A 24,542-nucleotide genomic window follows, 5' to 3' on the forward strand; every position below is an offset into this window, starting at 1 on the left:
AAAAATAGTTCCCCCAAGTACTTTTAGTGTATGATTTTGCAGCCTCAAATGTCTGGCACTAAAATGGCTGTTTCATCATTACTGTTAAATATAATCTTCTCATTTCAGAACCATGTACCAAAGAAGTGAACTTTCCGAAAGTATATGGGAAAGAAAATCACAAAAGTATATGGGATGGCTGGACAGATCCTCAAATGCTCAATACAACTTCAAAATACAAAAAAGCACAGAAAACGCAAAGTTTTTTCAAAACCTACTTGATGGGAAAACCTGATCTGACTTGAACCCATTTGTGCAGCAATATCTGACCTGGAATGGTATGTATTTAATGATGGCTTCTTAAAGCCTACCTAATACTTGTGAATTAATATTTTCTAATATAAAAACATGAATGTGTTTGATTACAGGGTACTTTCTCAGATGTCACTGGAGATATTACATAATAAAATGGCAGACACCATATTGTCTTTCTGCAACCAGAAAATTCTGAATTTCTACATACATCTGGCTCCAAAGTTTTGGATAAGGGACTGTGAGCCCGTATCTATTTCAGGAGTAAGCCTACAGAAAGTTCCACTCTGAATACTTATATATAAGAGCTTTATCAGCTGCAGAGTCCACCTTTCTTCCCCCGGGATTATTGCTAAAGTTTTTATTCTTAAAGGCTCCATTAACTTTTGCAATTGATTCTAAAGTTATAGGAGCAGATAGGATTGTAACTATTTTTTTAAAGAGAAACAATGCTGTGAGCAATTGAAATTATCTATTCTGTGTCACAAAGCTTGTCAATACCTACAGTAAAATTGGAGCCACATGTAGGTCCTTTGTTCCTTGAAATCAAATTTATTCTAAAACTAATAATACTGAATAAAATAAGAAATATTTATTATTATCTTTATAATAGGCCCAACATTATGCTAAGAGTTTTATATGGAATATTACATAGAATCTTCCTAACAACGATGTGTAGTGGATACTATTGTCATCCCCATTTTATAGATAAGAACCTGAGCATTGCCAAGGCCAACCATATACATCCATAAGCCAGGACTCAAACTTAGCCAAAAATCCATGCTTCAAATACTTTGTCATAACAACACCTAATATAATTCTGGATTATTTCCCTGCCCCCTTACTAATACAATAATGGCTGTCATGTATCAAGTGTTTACATTATACTAGTTTCTTTTTTATTTAAGTACTTTTTTTTTTTTTTTTTTTTTTTTTTGAGACGGAGTCTCGCTCTGTCGCCCAGGCTGGAGTGCAGTGGCCAGATCTCGGCTCACTGCAAGCTCCGCCTCTCGGGTTTACGCCATTCTCCTGCCTCAGCCTCCTGAGTAGCTGGGACTACAGGCGCCCACCACCACGCCCGGCTAGTTTTTTGTATTTTTTTTTTAAGTAGAGATGGGGTTTCATCGCGTTAGCCAGGATGGTCTCAATCTCCTGACCTCGTGATCCGCCTCTCTCTGCCTCCCAAAGTGCTGGGATTACAGGCTTGAGCCACCGCGCCCAGCCTTATTTAAGTACTTTTAATGTTTACTTTATTATTATTATCATACTTTAGGTTCTAGGGTGCATGTGCACAACGTGCAGGTTTATTACATATGTATACATGTGCCATGTTGGTGTGCTGCACCTGTTAACTTGTCATTTACATTAGGTATATCTCCTAATACTATCCTTCCCCACTCCCCACACCCAATGACAGGCCCCAGTGTGTGATATTCCCCACCCTGTGTCCAAGTGTTCTCATTGTTCAGTTCCCACCTATGAGTGAGAACATGCAGTGTTTGGTTTTCTTTCCTTGTGACAGTTTGCTCAGAATGATGGTTTCCAGCTTCATCTACGTTCCTACAAAGGACATGAACTCATCCTTTTTATAGTATTCCATTGTGTATATGTGCCACATTTTCTTAATCCAGTCTATCATTGAGGGACATTTGGGTTGGTTCCTAGTCTTTGCTATTGTGAATAGTGCCACAATAAACATACGTGTGCATGTGTCTTTATAGCAGCATGATTTATAATCCTTTGGGTGTATTCCCAGTAATAGGATGGCTGGGTCAAATGGTATTTCTAGTTCTAGATCCTTGAGGAATCGCCATACTGTCTTCCACAATGGTTGAACTAGTTTACAGTCCCACTAACAGTGTAAAAGTGTTCCTATTTCTCCACATCCTCTCCAGCACCTGTTGTTTCCTGACTTTTTAATGATCGCCATTCTAACTGGTGTGAGATGGTATCTCATTGTGGTTTTTGATTTGCATTTCTCTGACGGCCAGTGATGATGAGCATTTTCTCACGTGTCTGTTGGCTGCATAAATGTCTTCTTTTGAGAAGTGTCTGTTCATATCCTTTGCTCACTTTTTGATGGGGTTGTTTGATTCTTTCTTGTACATTTGTTTAGGTTCTTTGTAGATTCTGAATATTAGCCCTTTGTCAGATGGGTAGATTGTAAAAATTTTCTCTCATTCTGTAGGTTGCCTGTTCACTCTAATGGTAGTTTCTTTTGCTATGCAGAAGCTTTTTAGTTTAATTAGATCCCACTTGTCAACTTTGGCTTTTGTTGCCATTGCTTTTGGTGTTTTAGTCATGAAGTCCTTGCCCATGTCTATGGTCTGAATTGTATTACCTAGGATTTCTTCTATGGTTTTTATGGTTTTAGGTCTAACATTTAAGTCTTTAATCCATCTTGAATTAATTTTTGTATAAGGTGTAAGGAAGGGATCCAGTTTCAGCTTTCTACATGTGGCTAGCCAGTTTTCCCAGCACAATTTATTAAACAGGGAATCCTTTCCCCATTTCTTGTTTTTGTCAGGTTTGTCAAAGATCAGATGATTGTAGATGTGTGGTATTTTTTCTGAGGGCTCTATTCTGTTCAATTGATCTATATCTCTGTTTTGGTACCAGTACCATGCTGTTTTGGTTATTGTAGCCTTGTAGTATAGTTTGAAGTCAGGTAGCATGATGACTCCAGCTTTGTTCTTTTGCCTTAGGATTGTCTTGGCAGTGCAGACTCTTTTTTGGTTCCATACGAACTTTAAAGTAGTTTTTTTCCAATTCTGTGAAGAAAGTCATTGGTAGCTTGAGATGGGGATGACACTGAACCTATAAATTACCTTAGGCAGTATGGCCATTTTCACAATATTGATTCTTCCTATGCATGAACATGGAATGTTCTTCCATTTATTTGTGCCCTCTTTTATTTTGTTGAGCAGTGGTTTGTAGTCCTCCTTGAAGAGGTCCTTCACATCCCTTGTAAGTTGGATTCCTAGGTATTTTATTCTCTTTGAAGCAATTGTGAATGGGAGTTCACTCATGATTTTGCTCTCTGTTTGACTATTATTCTTGTATAGGAATGCTTGTGATTTTTGCACATTGATTTTGCATCCTGAGACTTTGCTGAAGTTGCTTATCAGCATAAGGAGATTTTGGGCGGAGACGATGGGGTTTTCTAAATATACAAACATGTCACCTGCAAACAGAGACAATTTGACTTCCTCTTTTCCTAATTATTTCTTTCTCTTGCCTGATTGCCTTTGCCAGAACTTCTAACGCTATGTTTAATAGGAGTGATGAGAGAGGGTATCCCTGTCTTGTGCCAGTTTTCAAAGGGAATGCTTCCAGTTTTTTCCCATTAAGTATGATATTGCCTGTGGGTCTGTCATAAATAGCTCTGATTATTTTGAGATACGTCTCCTCAATACCTAGTTTATTGAGAGTTTTTAGCATGAAGGGCTGTTGAATTCTGTCGAAGGCCTTTTCGGCATCTATTGAGATAATCATGTGGTTTTTGTCTTTGGTTCTGTTTACATGATGGATCACGTTTATTGATTTGCATATGTTGAACAAGTCTTGCATCCCAGGGATGAAACCAACTTGATCGTGGTGGATAAGCTTTTTGATGTGCTGCTGGATTCGGTTTGCCAGTATTTTATTTGAGGATTTTTGTATCGATGTTCTTCAGGTATATTGATCTAAAATTCTCTTTTTTGGTTGTCTCTCTGCCAGGCTTTGGTATTAGGATGATATTGGCCTCATAAAATGAATTAGGGAGGATTCCCTCTTTTTCTATTGATTGGAATAGTTTCAGAAGGAATGATACCAGCTCTTGTTTATACCTCTGGTAGAATTTGGCTGAGAATCCATCTGGTCCTAGACTTTTTTTGGTTGGTAGGCTTTTAATTATTGCCTCAATTTAAGAACCTGTTATTGGTCTATTCAGGGATTCAACTTCTTCCTGGTTTAGTCTTGGGAGGGTGTATGTGTCCAGGAATTTATCCATTTCTTCTAGATTTTCTAGTTTATTTGCATAGAGGTGTTTATAGTATTCTCTGATGGTGGTTTGTATTTCTGTGGGATCGGTGGTGATATCCCCTTTATCATTTTTTATTGCATCTATTTGATTCTTCTCTCTTTTCTTCTTTATTAGTCTTGCTAGCAGTCTATCAATTTTGTTGATCTTTTCAAAAAATCAGCTCCTGGATTCATTGATTTTTTGAAGGATTTTTGGTGTCTCTATCTCCTTCAGTTCTGCTCTGATCTTAGTTATTTCTCGCCTTCTGCTGGCTTTTGAATGTGTTTGCTCTTGCTTCTCTAGTTCTTTTAATTGCGATGTTAGTGTGTCAATTTTAGATCTTTCCTGCTTTCTCTTGTGGGCATTTAGTGCTATAAATGTCCCTCTACACACTGCTTTAACTCTGTCCCAGAGATTCTGGTATGTTATGTCTTTCTTCTCATTGGTTTCAAAGAACATCTTTATTCTGCCTTCATTTTGTTATGTACCCAGTAGACATTCAGGAGCAGGTTGTTCAGTTTCCATGTAGCTGAGCAGTTTTGAGTGAGTTTCTTAGTCCTGAGTTCTAGTTTGATTGCACTGTGGTCTGAGAGACAGTTTGTTATATTTTCTATTCTTTTACATTTGCTGAGGAGTGCTTTACTTCCAACTATGTGGTCAATTTTGGAATAAGTCTGATGTGGTGCTGAGAAGAATGTATTTTCTGTTGATTTGGGGTGGAAAGTTCTGTAGATGTCTATTAGGTCCACTTGGTGCAGAGCTGAGTTCAATTCCTGGATATCCTTGTTAACTTTCTGTCTCATTGATTGACAGAAACTAATGTTGACAGTGGGGTGTTAAAGTCTCCCATTATTATTGTGTGGGAGTCTAAGTCTCTTTGTAGGTCTCTAAGGACTTGCTTTATGAATCTGGGTGCTCCTGTATTGGCTGCATATATATTTAGGATAGTTAGCTCTTCTTGTTGAATTGATCCCTTTACCATTATGTAATGGCCTTCCTTGTCTCTTTTGATCTTTGTTGGTTTAAAGTCTGTTTTATCAGAGACCAGGATTGCAACCCCTGCTTTTTGTTGTTTTCCGTTTGCTTGGTAGATCTTCCTCCATCCGTTAATTTTGAGCCTATGTGTGTCTCTGCACATCAGATGGGTCTCCTGAACACAGCACACTGATAGGTCTTGACTCTTTATCCAATTTGCCAGTCTGTGTCTTTTAATTGGAGCATTTAGCCCATTTACATTTAAGGTTAATATTGTTATGTGTGAATTTGATCCTGTCATTATGAGGTTAGCTGGTTATTTTGCTCATTAGTTGATACAGTTTCTTCCTAGCACTGATGGTCTTTACAATTTGGCATGTTTTTTCAGTGGCAGGTACCACTTGTTCCTTTCAATGTTTAGTGCTTCCTTCAGGAACTCTGGTGAGGTAGTCCTGGTGGTGACAAAATCTCTCAGCATTTGTTTGTCTGTAAAGGATTGTATTTCTCCTTCACTTATGAAGCTTAATTTGGCTGGATGTGAAATTATGGGTTGAAAATTCTTTTCTTTAAGAATGTTGAATATTGGCCCCCACTCTCTTCTGGCTTGCAGAGTTTCTGCTGAGAGATCTGCTGTTAGTCTGATGGGCTTCCCTTTGTGGGTAACCCGACCTTTCTCTCTGGCTGCCCTTAACATTTTTTCCTTCATTTCAACTTTAGTGAATCCGACAATTATGTGTCTTGGAGTTGCTCTTCTCAAGGAGTATCTTTGTGGCGTTCTCTGTATTTCCTGAATTTGAATGTTGGCCTGCCTTGCTGGGTTGGGGAAGTTCTCCTGGATGATATCCTAAGAGTGTTTTCCTACTTGGTTCCATTCTCCCTGTCACTTTCAGGTACACCAATCAGACGTAGATTTGGTCTTTTCCTCAAGTGGGTCCCTGACCCCCGAGTAGCCTAACTGGGAGACACCTTCCAGTAGGGGCCAACTGACACCTCACACAGCTGGGTGCCCCTCTGAGATGAAGCTTCCAGAGGAAGGATCAGGCAGCAATATCTTCCATTCTGCAATATTTGCTGCTCTGCAGCCTCCGCTGGTGATACCCAGGCAAACAGGGTCTGGAGTAGACCTCTAGCAAACTCCAACAGACCTGCAGCTGAGGGTCCTGTCAGAAGAAAAACTAACAAACAGAAAGGATATCCGACCAAAACCCCATCTGTATGTCATAATCATCAAAGACCAAAGGTAGATAAAACCACAAAGATGAGGAGAAACCAGAGCAGAAAAGCTGAAAATTCTAAAAATCAGAGCACCTCTTCTGCTCCAAAGGAATGCAGCTTCTCGCCAGCAACAGAACAAAGCTGGACGGAGAATGACTTTGACGAGTTGAGAGAAGAAGGCGTCAGATGATCGTTAATAACAAACTTCTCCGAGCTAAAGGAGGATGTTCGAACCCATCGCAAAGAAGCCAAAAACCTTGAAAAAAGATCAGATGAATGGCTAACTAGAATAAACAGTGTATAGAAGTCCTTAAATGACATGATGGAGCTGAAAACCATGGCACGAGAACTACGTGACGCATGCACAAGCTTCAGTAGTTGATCTGATCAAGTGGAAAAAAGGGTATCAGTGATTGAAGATCAAATGAACGAAATGAAATGAGAAGAGAAGCTTAGAGAAAAAAGAGCAAAAAGAAACAAAAAGCATCCAAGAAATATGGGACTATGTGAAAAGTACTTTTAATGTTTTCAATCAAAGCAATACATGCAGAGAGTTACAAAATCAAATACTACATTAAGGCTTACCTAGTAAAGCAAGAGACTCTTCATGCCCCCACCTCCACCACCACAGCCCCAGTCCCACTCCCCAGAGAAAATTACTCTCGAATTTCAGAGGGTACATCAAATGGTTACCCCAAAAACTGTAAATTATGTACATATATTACCATTTCTGGATTTATAAATATTAGACCTTTTCCAAAATCAGATGAAGATTTAAGTCATTAACTTCACTCCTCCACTTTCTTTTTCCCCTTCTAAAAATATAGGCATATACAGTTTAATTTCCTTAATGATTATTTCTGCAACTCTAAGTAACATACAGAAGGCTGTTTTGTTTTGTTTCAGTTCATCAATTATAAACACTTCCTAATTGGTAAGATGAGGTTATTACCACCCTTCACCTCCTCTTCACTTTGCCCTTCAACCTATCCTTTGAATTTTTTTTTTCTATTTCACTATAGAAGTTTAAAACATTCGGGTTCTTTTCTGTAGTCAAACTTAAATCCTTTTTATTCGTCTAAAGATTGATTCTAAAAGTTGAAAATGAATAAATGGTATGTACATAAGTCTGCAGAGGAAAATATGCACTTTGTTATATGGGGCTTCGTGGTCTCACCTACTCAAGGCTGTTTGCCAGGTCTGCTGCTCAGCTGCATCCTGGAACTTCCTTTAATTACTCTCTTGGACTGGAGTCACTGTTTCCTCACCCCATGCCACCCCTTTTCTTAATTGATTCTCTTGCTTTGTTGTAGCATATCTTAAACATATTTAATAAGAAAAAGATCATGGGAGGTAAAAGTTATGAGGCTTTCTGCTTAAAAATGTCTTTATCTTGCCCTCACAGTTATCTCATGGTTTGACACAATATAGAATTTTAGGTTGAGAGCCATTTGAAGGGATCACTTCAGTGATCAGTGTCCTCTGGCATCCTGTGTTGCTAATGGTAAATCTGATGTTAGTCTTTCATTTTTTGGTAAGTGGCTCACTTCTCTCCTCTAAAAACTTTAAATTCCTCTCTTTATCCTCTCTGTTTCATAATTTTAGAGGTGTTGATCTTATTTCATTCATTGTTTCTGAGTATTCAGGAGACTCTTTCAATTGGAAGATTTGGGAAAGTTCTCTTCTGATATTTCTTTATAATTTTCTCCTCTTCGTTTTTGTTTTTTGTTTTTTTTTTTTTCTGTTCTTTCATCTAGAAAATAGTCTTAGTTAAATTTTGGATCTGCCAGTTGGCCCTTTATTTAATCTTTAGTCTCTGATGTTCTTTCTTTTCATTCTACTTTCTGTGAGAGTCTCTTGACTTAATCTTCTAGCCCTTCTATTGAAAGTTTTAGTTTGTCAGATTTTTTTAATTATTATTTCCAGGAACCCTTTTCTCTTTTCCTGACTGTGTTCTCTCCAGAGCATCTTGTTCTTGTTTCATGGATGTTATAACTTCCCAAATCTCTGTGCTGATGTTTGAGTTTTCCAATTTATAGTTTATAATTGTTGGTAGGTTCTGTTCTATTTTCTTAATTATCTTAGGTCATATTGTTTACTGCACTTTGGTTTTTATCTCTCAAATTTTATCACAGAAATTTTCCTAAGGTACAGTGACTCGTTATTGCCCAGGCATCTTTAACATCGAGACTGATCAAACTCTACAAAGGCAGGACTTATAGGCTATCACGTTTCACTTTAGGGTGAGTGAGAGAGAAGATGGTCCTTGTGATTTCAAGCCCCTAAGATCAAGGCTGTAGTAGACTTTTCACTAGGGCACAAAAACCCTCATTAGCTGCCCCAATTCTACCCAGAAAATATGTGCTATGTTTACACTGAAGACCTCTTTTTGTGGAGAGGAATTCAATAGACCTTCACATATTCAATTAAGCCCCACAGGGCCAGGACTAGGTAAGACAAGAGACAGGTATAGTTCACAATATTTAAGGAAGCACTTTTAGTCCATGTTTTCAATTGTGCATTCAGAAAACATGTATTGAGTGCCCAGTATGTACCAAGCACTTTTCTAGGTGATAGGGATTCAAAGTGAACAAAACAAACAAAAATCTCTAGCCTCATGGAGCTTAGACCATCTATGGTTTGACATTTTTCAGTCAACTATTAAGATATTTGAAACACAAAATATGAGTACTTTAACTCTTATGAAAAGACAGAAATACTAAAAAGAATATTTTAATAGTAATTCCAGTACTAAACACACATATTGTCCAGAATTTCAGGACATATCAGTCATTCATTCATTGGTTAATACACAATAGAGTGTACTTTGAAATAGGCAGTGAAGATTTATTCATCAAATATTTATTATGCACCTAGTGTGGGCCAGGCAATGTTTTGAGTGCTGGGGATAGAATGGTAAACCAAATGCTATTCCTGCCCTCAATGAAATCCAGTCTATTTTGGGAAGACACTGAAAAACAGGCCATATATGGTAAGTACCATGATAAGGCAAGCACGTTGGACGAGGGGGAAGGAAGAGAGGTGTCAGGAAATATTCTCAAACAAGTAATATCTAAGCCAAAGCTGAAGAGATGAGCAGGAGTTAACCAGATAGAAAGGTAGACAAAGATTGCTTCAAGCCAAGGGTATAATTTGCAAAGGCCTATGTGAGAAAGTGAGTGTGGCAATTAAGTACATAGTTTACAGGCCATATAGAACTACCACACAATACAAACTATAAAGCAACCAGCTAACAGTTTCGTGATAGGGTCAAAACTGCCCATATCAATATTAACCTTGAATGCAAATGGTCTACATGCCCCACTTAAAAGGCACACAGAGGCAAACTGGATAAAACAAGAGACCCATCTCACATGTAACACCACCCATAGGCTCAAAGTAAAAAGTTGGAGAAAGTTCTGTCACTCAAATGGAAAATAGAAAAGACCAAGGATCACTATTCTTCTATCAGATAAAACAAACTATAAACCAATAACAGGAAAAAAACAAACAAAGAAGGGCATTACCTAACGATAAAGGATGTAACTCAACCAGAAGACTTACCTATCCAAAATATATATGCAGTAAATATTGGAGCACCCATATTCATAAAACAAGTACTTCTAGACCTACAAAAAGACTTAGTCACACAATAATAGAGGGAGACTCCAACACCCCACTAACAGCATTAGACAGATCATCAAGGCAGAAAACTAGCAAAGAAATTATGGACTTGAATTCAATACTTGACCAACTGGACCTAATAGACATCTACAATATACTCTACCCATCAACCACAGAATATACATACTTCTCTTCTGCACATGGTACATGCTCCATGATCAACCACATACTCAGCCATAAAGCAAATCTCAATACATTCAAAAAAATCAAAATTATATGAACCATATTCTCAGACCAAAGTAGAACAAAAACAGAAATAAATACCAAGAAGATCTCAGAAAACCACACAATTACATGTAAATTAAACACTCCTGAATGACTTTTGGATAAACAATGAAATTAAGGCAGAAGTCAAAAAATTATTTGAAATAAATGGAAACAGAGACACAACATATCAAAATCTCTGGGATAAGGCAAAAGCAGTAGTAAGGGGAAAGTTTATAATGCTAAACAATTTCCTTAAAAAGTTAGAAAGATCTCAATTAATGACCTAACACATACCTACAAAAAAAAACCAAAAAAGAAAAAACAAAAAAAAAAAACAAGAAAAAATTAACCCCAAAGCTAGCAGAACAAACTAACCCCAAAGTTAACAGATGTCACAGCAGAACTGAATACAATTGAGACCCAAAAGTCTATACAATCAATAAAACCAAAAGTTGGTTTTTTTGAAAGAATAAACAAGATTGATAGACCACTAGCGAGATTAACAAAGAAAAAAAAAGAGAAAAGATCCAAAAAACATAATAAAAAACACAAATGTGACATTATAACCAAATCTCACAGAAATACAAAAGATCCTCAGAGGCTATTATGAATACTTCTATGCACACAAACTAGAAAACCTAGAGTAAATGGATACATTCCTGGAAACACACAATCTCCCAAGATTGAATCAAGAAGAAATTGAAACCCTGAACAGACCAATATTGAGTTCTGAAATTGAATCAGTAATTTAAAAACCCACAAGTCAAAAAAAGCCCCAGACCAGATGGATTCACAGCCAAATTCTACCAGATGTATAAAGAAAAGCTAGTACCAATTCTACTGAAACTATTCCCAAATATTGAGCAGGATGGACTCTTCTCTAACTCATTCTACAAAGCCAGCATCCCCCAACAGAAAATATGCCAAAGACACAATGATAAAAGAAAACTACAGGCCAATATCAGAGAAATTCAAATCAAAAACCACACTGAGACACCATCTCACACCAGTCAGAATGGCCATTATTAGAAAGTCAAAAACAACAGATGCTGGTGAGGATGTGGAGTAAAGGGAATGCTTATACACTGTTGGTGGGAGTGTAAGTTAGTTCAGCCACTGTGGAAAGGAGTCTGGAGATTTCTCAAATAATCTAAAACAGAACTACCATTTAACCCAACAGCCCATTACTGGGCATATACCCAAAAGAAAATCAACTGTTCTGCCAAAAATACATATGCACTTGTATGTTCATCATGGTGTTATTCACAATAGCAAAGACATGGAATCAACCCAGTTGCCATCAACAATGACCAGATAAAGAAAATGTGGTACATATACACCATGGAATACTAGACAGCCATAAAAAAGAATGAAAACACGCCCTTTGCAGCCACATGGATGTGACTGGAGGCCATTATCTCAAGCAAATTAATGTAAGAGCACAAAATCAAACACTGTATGTTCTCACTAATAAGTGGGAGCTAAACATTGGGTACTCACAGTCATAAAGCTGTAACAATAGACACCAGGGACTGCTACAGCAGGGAGGTAGGCAGTGGGGTAAGGGTTGAAAAACTACCTGTCCAGTACTATGTTCACTCCCTGGGTGATGGAATCAATCACACCTCAAACTCCACATTATGCAATATACCCATGTAACAAACCTGCACAAGTATCCCTTGAATCTAAATTGAAGTTGAAATTATTTTTAAAAAATTAATCAAACAAAATAGAAAAACAAAAATGAGTGTGGTTCATTTGGAAAGACTCTGAGGAGTACTGTATGGCTGAAGTATCTGGTTCATGTGACCAAAAATTAATCTGGAAAGAGAATAAGGGGCTAGGTCCTCAATGACTTTGTCTACAAGAGGCCAAACTCTTCTAGACAATTACTAAGGCTTCTTTCCTCACTTCTGGATGATTTCCCTATTGCACTCTAAAAGTATCTGAAATCACAAAAGGAGGAATTTTCAGGAAGAGCACCAATTGGTCAATACATTTAGATTTTTGACTTGTTCATCACAACATAAAAACAGAGTCCCTCCTTGTCTTGCTAGAATTCACCCGCGAGAGAGAGACATAGAGAGAAACATAGAGAGAACGAGACAGAGAATGAGAAAGAGAAAGCAAACTCTATTTTTAGGGAAATTAAGAGAACCCAAGCCACACCTTTTTGAATTAGGTGTAATTGCAACCAAACTGGGAAAAGAAAGAATTATGGTGGGGGATAGGGAGTAGATACTTATAGGGGAGGGGTAAAAAAGGGAGAAGAGACAAGATAATACAAAGAGAGCGCTCACAGTGGTTAAAATCTCACAGAAAAAAAAGCCCACTAACACACAATTCTCAGAGGGAAGGAACATAACCTTTATTTACTATAATAGTAAAGCGTGTGAGTCAACTGTCAAAAGGAGGTTCCTGGACTTGGTTTGATCCCAGAAACAAAGAAGGCAAAACTAAACAAGAAATTCCAGAGACAATAAAAATTTCCAGGAAACATGCTGACTCTGGTTGGCAGAGAGAAAAAGTTCGACCTATTGCCATAGGCTGGTGCAAGGTAACAGCTAATCACATTTAATACGAAATCCTGAATCAGAACAAAGAAATCACCCTTACGCTTCTTCCAAAATGAACCTTCTGTAATTAACTGATCAAAGAAAAATTCAGTTCTGACGATAATGAAAAACTTAAAAAAAAAAAAAAAACTATTGAAAAGGGAAGGCTTGTACACTGCTGGTAGGAATACAAATTAGTACCATTTGTACACTGCTATACACAGCTTGTACACTGCTGGTAGGAACACACAATTCCTTTATGGAAAACAATATGGATATTTCTCCAAGAACTGAAAGTAGTTCTACCATTGAATCCAGCAATCCCACTACTAGGTATCTACCCAAAGAAAAATAAGTCATCATATAAAAAGACACCTGCACACATATTTTTATCAAAGCACAATGCACAAATGCAAAGATACAAAACCAATCTAAAATGCCCATCAACTGATGAGGAAATAAAGAAAATGTGGTATATATACACCATGGAATACTATTCAGCCATAAAAAATGAATAAAATGTTTTTTGCAGCAACTTGGATGAGGTTGGAGCTCATTATTCCAAATGAAATAACTAACAAATGGAAAACCAAATACCGTATGTCCTCACTTATAAGTGGAAGCTAAGCTATGGGTATGCAAAGGCATATAGAGTGGTATAACAGGCATTGCAGATTCAGAAGTGAGGGGGGTGGGAGGAGGGAAAGAGATAAAAATCTACATATTAGATAAAATGCACACTAATCAGGTGATAAGTGCACTATAATCTCAGACTCCACCACTGCAATTCATCCATGTAAAAAAAACCACTCGTACCCCAAATGCTATTGAAATAAAAATATGTTAAAAATAAAACAAAAAAGGCCGGGCGCGGTGGCTCAAGCCTGTAATCCCAGCACTTTGGGAGGCCGAGACGGGCGGATCACGAGGTCAGGAGATCGAGACCATCCTGGGTAACACAGTGAAACCCCGTCTCTACTAAAAATACAAAAACTTAGCCGGGCGAGGTGGCAGGCGCCTGTAGTCCCAGCTACTCGGGAGGCTGAGGCAGGAGAATGGCGTGAACCTGGGAGGCGGAGCTTGCAGTGAGCTGAGATCCGGCCACAGCACTCCAGCCTGGGTGACAGAGCGAGACTCCATCTCAAAAAAAAAAATAAATAAATAAAAATAAAACAAAAAGAAACCTCTATAGGAATCATACAATGATACCATAAGAAAAAAAATAATGTACAGAAAAAAATAATAAAAGATGAAGTACGTTCACTAGTGATAACGCAGAAGAAAACTGTGACCAAACATTTTCTCATTAATTTAAAAAAGGAAAATTGGATGAAGCCAACAATCCTATAAAGCAATAACACAAGACAGAAACTCGAGGAGGAGGTATTTAGAAAATCAGCAGAGAATAAAGCAATATGGCAGTGTTCAAAAACGAAGAAAAAAATAGAGCTACTGCAAAAACCAAAGTGAAATTGGAGAGAGCACTGGAGTAAAAAGAAACTGCAGAAAACACAGTAGTCCCATATCTCCCCACATCCTAGTGATTTAAAGAGGAATAGAAGTAAGAAAAGTCATTTAAAAAATCAAAAAATCTTAAGGATTAGAGAGAATATTTATAAATTAAATTGCCATTTGCCCCCTTCTAAACAATAGCTATAAACAAGGGAAATATGATATTTGAACATAGAGTTCTAGAAAAAAATGAAACAGAGCAAATATTTTAAAATACTGTTCTATTCAAAAAAACTTTTGTGAAAAAAGAAGAATCAAATCTACACATTGGAAGAGCACATAATGGGAAAATTGATTCAAAATGGTCAATATTGAGGATGACCACGGTGGCTCATGCCTGTAATCCCAGCATTTTGGGAGGCAGAGGCAGGCAAATCACTTGAAGTAAGGAGTTCAAGACTAGCCTGGTCAACATGGCGAAACCCTATCTCTACTAAAAATGCAAAAATTAGCCAGGTGTGGTGGTGCACATGTGTAATCCCAGCTACGTGGGAAGCTGAGGCAGGAGAATCACTTGAACCCAAGAGGCGGAGGTTGCAGTGAACAAAGATGGGGCCACTGCACTCCAGTCTGGGGCAACGAAGTGAAACTCCATCTCGAAAACAAAAACAAAATGGTCAATATTGAGATATATGCTAATAAAGTTATTGCTTTTATTTATCAAGGATAAAGAAATGTTTGAACAGAAAGGCAAAAAGATCCACTCAAGTGACATTAGCAAGATGGTAGAATAGGAAGTCCCCACCCTTGCTTCCCCACAAAAATGCCAATTTAATGATGATATGTGAAACAAAACACCTTTATAAGAATTATATGATCCATTTAAGAGGTTGCAATACCGCAGGTGGGTGCAAATCCAAAAACAGCGACATTGAAACAGATAAGGAGATCTATTTTACTTTACCACATTAGTTCCTCCCCAAAGCCAGCACAGCTCAGCACCTGGAAGAGAATATCCTGGTTTGCAACAATTTCCTTGGAAGAAAAAGTGGGTGGAATATGAGTCCAATGTTAACTTTTTGAAGAGCTACCAGAGTAATTGGTTTCTGTGTCATCCATCCGAAGTGCTGATAGAGCTAGCACAGACTGGATATCTGAGAGATAGTGAGAACAATGAAGATCGGGGGGCAAAAGGGTGGCTTGTTGCAGTTAACATGGCTTGGCACAGTAAGAAGATGCAGAACTTGAGATTTTTCCCTCAGGAGTCAAGAAGAGGAGTGGAATATTTGTCTAATGTTCCAGCTTTGTGGAGAGCTGCCCAAGAAACTGGTATCTTTCTCACCAGACTCAAGTTGCTAATAGGGAGCCAAGATACTTAGGATGGTGATGGCTGCTGAGAAAAAGCAAATAATGGCGCTTGCTGCTGTAGAGCCAGAGAACTTGCAATGCTACAGCCAGGGAAAGAAAGAGATTATAAATTCCTGAAAAAGAAAAACGCAAGACTTTCTAACCGAGAAATTACATACGCAGGCCAGGCCCAGAAAAGATGAACCTCTCCCATTCCCCCAAAAAAGGCTACAGAGACTCTCCCATCTGATTGATTGATGCAGGTCTTCTACTGTCCAAAGCTAGTCCACAGGAGTAGAAGAGGTCTGTTCTTTCAGTACATATATCTCAACACAAACTCACAAGACACCAAAGAAAACAGGAAAACATAGCCCAAAGAAATGAACAAGATAAGACCAGGCGCGGTGGCTCATCCCTGTAATCCCAGCACTTTGGGAGGCCAAGGTGGGTGGATCACGAGGTCAGGAGATCGAGACCATCCTGGCTAACACGGTGAAACCCTGTCTCTACTAAATAACACAAAAAATTAGCCAGGCGAGGTGGCGGGCACTAACCAGGAGGCTGAGGCAGGACGACAGCGTGAACCCATTAGGCAAAGCTTGCAGTAAGCCGAGATCGCGCCACTGCACTCCAGCCTGGGGGACAGAGTGAGACTCTGTCTCTAAAATAAAAAAATAAATGAACAAAATAAAATTCCAGAAATTAGTCTAAAGAAACAGAGGTATATGAATCACCTGGCAAAGAATTTAAAATAGCTGTTGTAAAGATGCTCTACAAGCTCAAGAAAATGATGCATAAGCAAATTAACAAAAAAATTTTTATCTTTACAGATATCAATAAAAAGATTTTTTAAATTTTTTAAAAACAAATTTTGGAGCTGAAGAATACAATAAATGAATTGAAAACTTCACTACAAGGGTTCAACAGCAGACTTGATCAAAGAGGAAAAATAATTCACCAAACACAAGTCATTTGTAATTAACCAGTTAAGGGGAACAAAGAGAAAAAGAATGAAAAAGGTAAAAAAATCTTAATGGACTCATAGGCCACCATTAAACAAAATAGCTTATGCATTATGAGAGTTTGAGGACAAGAGAGATGGAAAGGACCAGAAAGCATATTTAAATAAATAATGCCTGATAGTTTCCCAAATCTGGAGAAGGAAATGGAGATCCATATTCAACAAGCCCAAAGATCACCAAATTAAAATGAAGCAAAAAAAAATCCACACTAAAATATAATCAAATTGTCAAAAGTCAAAGAGAATTTTAAAAGCAGGAAGAGAAACGCAACTCATCATGTACAAGGGAACCTCCACAAGATTATCAGTAGATTTTCCAGCAGAAACCTTGCAGTCCAGGAGGGAATGGGGCAATATTTTCAAAAGGCTGAAAAAAAAATCTGCCAACAAAGAATAACAGACCCAGCTAAACTCTCCTTCAAAAATGAAAGAGAGATAAAGACTTTCTCAGACAAAAGCTTAGGGAGTTAATAACCACTAGACCTGCCTTACAAGAAATGCCAAAGGAAGTCTTTCAAATTGAAATGAAAGGATGCAAAACAGCAACATGATAGCATGAAAAATATGAAAGTCATTGGTAAAGGTAAATATATGGATGAATATGGAATACTGTATTACTGTAATCGTGGTAGTTAAATCACTTTTCATTCAAATATAAAAGGTGACACACAAAACTATTTAAAATAACTATAACCACAATAGCTTAAAGGTACATAATATGAACAGATGTAAATTGTGACAACAATAATAAGAAAAGGAAGATGTAAAAGTATAGCATTTTTGTATGTGATTAAATTTAAGTTATCAACTTAAACTATCATAACTATAAGATGTCTTATGTAATCTCCAAGGAAACCAGAAAAAGTACCTATAGAACTTATATAAAAGAAAAACAGAAAGGAATCAAAGCATCTTAATACAAAAGACTGACAAAACACAAAGGAAGACAGCAATAGATAAAAAGATAGACAAAAGAACTATTATATAACAGAAAATGAGTAACAAAATGGTAATAGTAAATCCTTTCCTGTAATAATTACTTTAAATGTGAATGGATTAAGTTCACCAATTAAAAGATATAAAGTGATTAAATGGATTTTTAAAAAATCATCACCCAACCATATGCTGCCTGAAAGAAACTCACTTGAGATTTAAGGGCACACATAGTCTAAAAGTGAAGGGATGGAAAAAAATATTCCATGAAAATAGCAAACAAAAGAGAGAAGAGGTGGTCATATTTAAAAGAGACACAACGGACTTTAAGTCAAAAACCATCACAAGAGATAGATAGGGACATTTCATAAAAGGGTCAATCCATCAGGATGATATAGCAATTATAAGTCTACATGTCCCCAACATCAGATCATCCAAATATATGATAGAACTGAAGGGAGACTTAAACAGCATTACAATAATAGTAAGAGGTGTCAATATTTCACTTTCAACACTAGATAGGAAATCCAGACAGATCAATAAGAAAACAGAGGACTTGAACAACCCTATAGACCAAATGAACCCAACATATATACAACAAAACATTCCACCCAACAACAGCAGAATGCACATCCTGTGTCAAGGTAGCACAGACTTTTGCCAAGAATAGATCACAGGTTAGAGCACAAAAGAAATCTCAACAAATTTAAGATTAAGATTATGTCAAATATATTTTCTGATGACAATGTGATGAAACTAGAAATCAGTAGCAAAAGGAAAAGTGGAATCCTCACCAGAATGTGGAAATTAAGCAATATTCTCGAATAGCCATTGGCTCAAAAAAGAAATTTGAAAATATTTCAAGACAAATGAAAGTGAAAATACAACATGCCAAACCTCATGGCATATAGCAAAAGGAATACTAAGGAGGAATTTCATAGCAATAAATGCATATAATTAAAAGGAGAAAGATCTCAGACAATTTAGTTTTATACCTCAAAGAACTAGACACATGTAACAAACCTGTATATGTACCCCCTGAATCAAAAATAAAAGTTGAAATTATTTCAAAAAATAACTAGAGAAAGAGGGACAAACCAAGCCCAAAGTAACCAGAAAGAAAGGAATCACATAGATTAGAGAAGAAATAAATACAATAAGAAAAACAACAACAGTAACCGTTGGTTTTCTGAAAAGAAACATTGGACAAAATCTTAGCTAGACTAAGAAAAAAAGAGAAAAAGCTCAAATAAATAAAACCATGAAGGAAAGAAAAAGCATTACAAATGATGACAGAAATTAAGAGAATCTTAAGAGACTTATGAAAAATTATAGACCAACAAAGTGGAAACACTAGAAAAACAGACAAACTCTTAGAAACATATAACCTACCAAAACTAAATCATGAAAAATAGAAAGCCTAAGCATACCCATAGCTAGTATAGAGACTGAATCAGTAATCTGAAACCTCCCAACAAAGAAAAGCCCAAGACCAGATGGTTTCACTGGTGAATTCTACCAAACATGTAGAGTATAATTAATGCCAATCCCACTCAAACTCTTCCAAAAAAATTGATCAAGAGGGAACACTTTCAAACTCATTTTGAAGGCCAGTATTATTCTGACAACAAAGCCAGACAAAGACAAAACAAGAAAAGTATACTACAAGCTGATTACACCAATTAACATGCAAAAATCCCCAACAAAAGACTAGTAAATTGAATCACATTAAAAGGATCATATGCCACAACAAAGTGGGATTTATTCCTGGGATTGAAGGATGATTTAACATACTAAAATCAATATGAAACACCATATTAACAGAACAAGAATAAAATTACATGATCATCTCAAAATATGCAGAAAAAGCATCTGACAACATTAAACATCCATTCATTATTTAAAAAGAAACTCTCAACAAAAAAGGAACAGCAGAAAAATACCTCATCATAATAAAGTCCATACATGAAAAACCCACAGATAACATCATACTCAATGGCAAAAAACTGAAAGCTTTTTCTGTAAAATCAAGAACATGGCAGGGATGCCCATTCTCATCACTTCTACTTAATGTTTAATACTAGTGGTCCTAGCCAGTGCAGCTAGACAAGAAAAAGAAAGAAAAGGCATACCAATTGGAAAGGAAGAAGTAAAACTATCCCTATTTGAAGATGACACTATCTTACATACCCTAGGTGCACCATTTTTTAAAACTATTAAAACCAATAAATGAGTTCTGTAAAGTTACAAGATAAAAAATTTTAAAAAGTAAAGTTGCAGCATACAAAAATCAGTTGCATTTCTATATAGGAACAACAAGCAATCCCAAAAAATGAAGAAAATGATCTCATCTAAAGTAGCATCAAAAAGAACACAACACTAAGGAATAACATTAATGAAGGAGATGAAAGACTTGCAGTAAATTCTTATAATTATATGCTGCCTTTGCATTCATTTTGAATATAAGTTCAACTTTCTCAGTCCAAAAGCAGGGCTCAGTCATCCTTAACACACTTCCCAGATCTATATCACATACAAATGGACTAAGGCAGTAGCCACACATTAGAACTTACAGGCATCTTCTCTTGCCTAGTAGAGTGGGTTTCCCACTTTCCTGTTGCTTTCTTTAAACAGATCATTCAAGCATTTGCCTGTGAGCTTAAAATGACTCAAACTCCATTTCCTTACATATCCTTTTTTTTTTTTTTTTTTAATCTCTCTGCCTGACTCTTCCTTCCTGCTTCATGTCACCCAGGGATGAAGGACTGCCCTCCTAACCTATTACACCCTCTTGCCCAGGATCTCTAAGTAAAAATATTTGAACTTATTTCTTATCATGGTGGTGTATTGAATTTACATTTTCCATCTGAAGAAGCAGGGGCTGCCCCAGACTGGGTTGTTCCTGGAACACAAGGCCTAGCTTCCAGCACCGGGACAATGGTCAGCCAGGCATAAACTAAACACTGGTCAGACAAGAGCCACAGGAGTGTCTGCCAATATAAACAAGTTTCCCACGTGAGGGACTCCTTGGCAAATGATCGGACAACTAGGCATTAGGTCACCCACCAGGTAAAAGAAATATCCCCTGAAAGGCACACTGTAAACATCCATGTCCAGCTCTCTTTCATTTCTATAAGGGTAAGGCTGTTGCTGGCTGCTCTGGTGCTGAAGCCCCAATTTGAACTGAGGGCTCTCAAAACCCTTGTACACTGAAAATTAGAAAACATTGATGAAGCCAGGTACAGTGGCTCATGACTATAATCCCAGCACTTTGAGAGGCCAAGGTAGGCAGATCACAAAGTCAGGAGATTGAGACCATCCTGGCCAACATGATGAAACCCTGTCTCTACTAAAACACAAAACACTAGCCGGGCATGGTGACACGTTCCTGTAGTCCCAGCTACTTGGGAGGCTGAGGCAGAGGAATCGCTTGAACCTGGGAGGCATAGGTTGCATTGAGCTGAGATCTCACCACTGCACTCCAGCCTGGTGACAGAGTGAGACTCCGTCTCAAAAAAAATAAAAAAAAAAAAAAAGAAAGAAAGAAAACATTGATGAAAGCAATTAAAGACACAAATAAATGAGTATGTATCCAATGGTCATGGAATAGAAGACTTAATATTGTTAAAATCTCCATATTGCCCAAAGTGAACCATAGAAATCCCTATCAAAATTTCAATGGCATTTTTTTTTTTACAGAAGTATAAAAAAAAAAAAAATTCTAAAATTCGTGTGGAACCACAAATGACCCCAGATAGCCAAAACTATCTTGAGGAATAAGGACCAAGCTGGGGTCTTCACACTTCCTGATTTCAAACATGTTACAAGCTACAGTCATCAAAGCAGTGGGGTACTGGTATAAAGATAGACCAGTGGAATAGAATAGAGAACACAGAAATAAACCCACACATAAACAGTTGAATGAATTTCAACAAGGGTTCCAAGCTTACACAACAGGGAAAAGATAGACTTCTCAACAAACAGAGTGAGGAAAACTAGATATGCACAGGCAAAAGAAAAAAATGGACCATTACCTTACATCTAACACAAAAATCAAATTAAAATACATTGAAGACTTAAACATAGTCCTGAAACTATAAAACTCCTAGAAGAAAACATGGAAGAAGAGCTTCATAACATTGGTCTTGACAATGACTTCTTGCATAGACATGACAACAAAAGCGCAGACAATGAAAGCAAAACAAATAAGTGGAACTATATCAAATTTAAAAGCCTCTGCTCAGCAAAGGAAATAATCAACAGAGTGAAAAGGCAACTTATGGAATGGGAGGAAATATGTGCAGATCATATATCTGATAAGGGGTTACTAGCCAAAATATGTAGGAACTCCTAGCAACTCATAGCAAAGGTGGAAGGAAAGGGAAGGGAAGTGAAGGGGAAGGGGAAGGGAAAGGGAAAGGGAAAGGGAAAGGGAAAGGGAAAGGGAAAGGGAAAGGGAAGGGAAGGAAAGGAAAGGAAAGGAAAGGAAAGGAAAGGAAAGGAAAGGAAAGGAAAGGGAAGGAAAGGAAAGGACCCAATTTAACAATGGACAAAGGACTTCAATAGAAACTCTCCAAAGAAGATATATGAATGGCCAACACATACGTGAAAAGATGCTCAACATCACTAATCATCTGGAAAATGCAAACCAACCACAATGAGGTACCATCTCACACATGTAAGACCTCAAACAATAAAAATCCTAGAAGAAAACCTAAGAAATACTCTTCTTGATACTGGTCTTGGCAAATAATTTATGGCTAAGTCCTCAAAAGTAACAGCAACTGTGATGGTTAATATCGAATGTCACCTTGATTGGACTGAAGGATGCAAATTATTGTTCCTGGGTGTGTCCGTGAGAGTGTTGCCAAAGGATATTAACATTTGAGTCAGTGGACTGGGAGAGGCACAACCCCCCTCAATCTGGGTGGGTACCATCGAATCAGCTGCAAGCAAGGCTAGAATAAAGCAGGCAGAAGAAGAGGGAAAGAGCAGACTTGCTGACTCTTCTGGCCTTCATCTTTCCTGTGCTGGATGCTTCTGGCCCTCAAACATCAGATTCCAAGTTCTTCAGCTTTGGTCTCTTGGACTTATACCAGTGGTTTGCCAGGGACTCTCAGGCCTTCAGCTACAAACTGAAGGCTGCACTCTCAGCTTCCCTACTTTTTTTTCTTTTTCTTTTTCTTTTTTTTTTTTTCTTTCACAGATTGGATAATTTTATTTATTTCTTCTTAAACAAACAACAACAAAACCCAAAATACATGTGCAGAACGTGCAGGTTTGTTACATAGGTATACATGTGCCACGGTGGTTTGCTGAACCTATTGACCTGTCCTCTAAGTCCCCTCCCCTCATCCTCCACCGCCTAACAGGCCCTGGTGTGTGTTGTTCCCCTCTCTGTGTCCATGCGTTCTCAATGTTCAACTCCCACTTATAAGTGAGAACATGCAGTGCTTGGTTTTCTGTTCCTGTGTTAGTTTGCTGAGGATGATGACTTCCAGTTTCATCCATGTCCCTGTAAAGGACATGATCTCATTCCTTTTTATGACTGCATAGTATTCCATGCTATATATGTACCACATTTTCTTTATCCAGTCTATCACTGATGGACATTTAGATTGGTTCCATGTCTTTGCTATTGTAAATAGTGCTGCGATAAACACACATTTGCATGTGTCTTTATAGTACAATGATTTATATTCTTTTGGATATATACCTGGTAATCGGATTGCTGGGTCAAATGTTATTTCTCGTTCTAGATCCTTGAGGAATCGTCATACTGTCTTCCACAATCGTTGAACTACTTTACATTCCCACCAACAGTGTAAAAGCATTCCTATTTTTCCATAACCTCCCCAGCATCTATTGTTTCCAGACTCTTTAATAATTGCTATTCTGACTGGCGTGAGATGGTATCTCATTGTGGTTTTGATTTGCATTTCTCTGATCAGGGATGTTGAGGTTTTTTTTCATATGTTTGTTTGCCATGCAAGTGTCTTCTTTTGAGAAGTGTCTGTTCATATCCTTTGCCGACTTTTTGATGGAGTTGTCTTTTTCTTGTAAATATGTTTAAGTTCCTTGTAAATTCTGGATATTAGACCTTTGTCAGATGGATAGATTGGAAAAATTTTCTCCCATTCTGTAGGTTGCCTGTTCACTCTGATGGTAGTTTCTTTTGCTGTGCAGAAGCTCTTTAGTTTAATTACATCCCATTTGTCAATTTCGGCTTTTGTCGCAGTTCCTTTTGGTGTTTTTGTCATGAAGTCTTTGCCCATGCCTATGTCCTGAATGGTATTGCCTAGGTTTTCTTCTACTGAATAGAAGATCCTTTCCCTATTGCTAGTTTTCGTTAGGTTCGTCGAAGATCAGATGGTTGTAAATGTGTGGTCTTATTTCTGAGGTCTCTCTTCTGCCCTATTGGTCTATATGTTTGTTTTGGTACTGGTATCACACTATTTTGGCTACTGTAGCCTGGTAGTATAGTTTGAAGTCAGGTAGCATGCGATGCCTCCAGCTTTGTTAGTTTTGCTTAGGACTGTCTTGGCTATATAGGGTCTTCTTTGATTCCATATGAAATTTAACATAGCTTTTTCTAATTCTGTGAAGAAGGTCAATGGTAGTTTGATGGGAATAGCATTGAATCTATAAATTACTTTGGGCAGTATGGCCATTTTGACGATATTGATTCTTCCTATCTATAAGCATGGAATATTTTCCCATTTGTTTGTGTCCTCTCTTATGTCCTTGAGCAGTGGTTTGTAGTTCTCCTTGAAGAGTTCCTTCACATTCTTTGTTTGATGTATTCCTAGGTATTTTATTCTCTTTAGTGATTAAAATAGTAGTGATTATGAATGGG

The 24,542-nt window shown here is 37.5% G+C and overlaps 1 protein-coding gene across 12 annotated transcripts in view; it reads right to left on the reverse strand.

The window, feature by feature from the left end:
* ATP8B4 (ATPase phospholipid transporting 8B4 (putative)) overlaps window positions 1-24,542 on the reverse strand; it is a 314,125-nt gene that overhangs the window by 72,660 nt on the left and 216,923 nt on the right. The window lies entirely within an intron of this gene.

The sequence above is a fragment of the Macaca thibetana genome, chromosome 7 (genome assembly GCF_024542745.1).
Source record: "Macaca thibetana thibetana isolate TM-01 chromosome 7, ASM2454274v1, whole genome shotgun sequence".
NCBI lineage: Eukaryota > Metazoa > Chordata > Mammalia > Primates > Cercopithecidae > Macaca > Macaca thibetana.